Here is an 852-nt window from a genome sequence, read left to right as displayed (position 1 = left end):
TGTGTGTGTGTGTGTGTGTGTGTGTGTGTGTGTGTGTGTGTGTGTGTACGAACGACAGCGAGCGGATGGCAGACATTAAGTAATTAGTGCCGTGGTAAAGAGGAAGGAAGGCGAGAAGTGTAGAGAGACTATGAGTGAGGCAGGGAAGCAGACCAGCGCAGGGAAGAGACAGATTACAATTCCCTCGGGGAGAGAGGACAGGAAGGGAGGAGACGAGGATGAGAGAAACTGGAGGAGATGGGAAGAAATGGGTGGAGACGGGGAAGGGGGATGAGGAAGGAGGAAGGAAGACTGGATGGAAGGAAAGAAGGGGCATGAAAGGAGGCTAGAAATGAGGGAAAAATAAAAAAAGATGGATGAAAGAGATGTTGGTGACTGGACGACTGAGAAGGGCTGGAGGAGGCCGAGACGAAAGTGGGCGTTGCAATAATGTCAGAGTAGTGGCTTTTTGAACGCTCGCCAACTATTCCAGTTAAACTGTCTGATCTGATAAGATATCGTAAGTCAATGTGCCTTGTGAGATAACAGAGAGATCAACAGCAAGTCGGTGGGTGAGGAAGAGAACGGAGGAAGGAAAGATGTATGTGGGCCGAGGATAACAAGGATGGATAAGTGTGGGAAGAGGGTGGAGGAGGAGAGAAGGAGGGGAGGACAGAGGGGAGTAGTGTGCAGGGACTGAGGAAGCACTGCAGCAATGCAACGAATGCAACCGGAACAGCTGGCATGATGCATCTGTACAATGGCAACGCGTGTCTACTGTACTCTTTACAACAAGCAGCTCAATCACCCACGAACCCATTGAATTCACATGAGGTCAGTAGATTAGACTTCAGTTGAGAGAGAGAGAGAGAG

The 852-nt window shown here is 49.8% G+C and overlaps 1 protein-coding gene across 3 annotated transcripts in view; it reads right to left on the bottom strand.

The window, feature by feature from the left end:
* rcor2 (REST corepressor 2) overlaps positions 1-852 on the bottom strand; it is a 14,064-nt gene that overhangs the window by 7,431 nt on the left and 5,781 nt on the right. The gene's annotated exons all lie outside the window — the stretch shown is intronic.

The sequence above is a fragment of the Anarrhichthys ocellatus genome, unplaced genomic scaffold (genome assembly GCF_004355925.1).
Source record: "Anarrhichthys ocellatus isolate YVR2014 unplaced genomic scaffold, GSC_Weel_1.0 scaffold11, whole genome shotgun sequence".
Lineage (NCBI taxonomy): Eukaryota > Metazoa > Chordata > Actinopteri > Perciformes > Anarhichadidae > Anarrhichthys > Anarrhichthys ocellatus.
The sequence above is the reverse complement of the archived record's forward strand: the minus strand, read 5'-3'. Positions and strand labels throughout refer to the sequence as shown.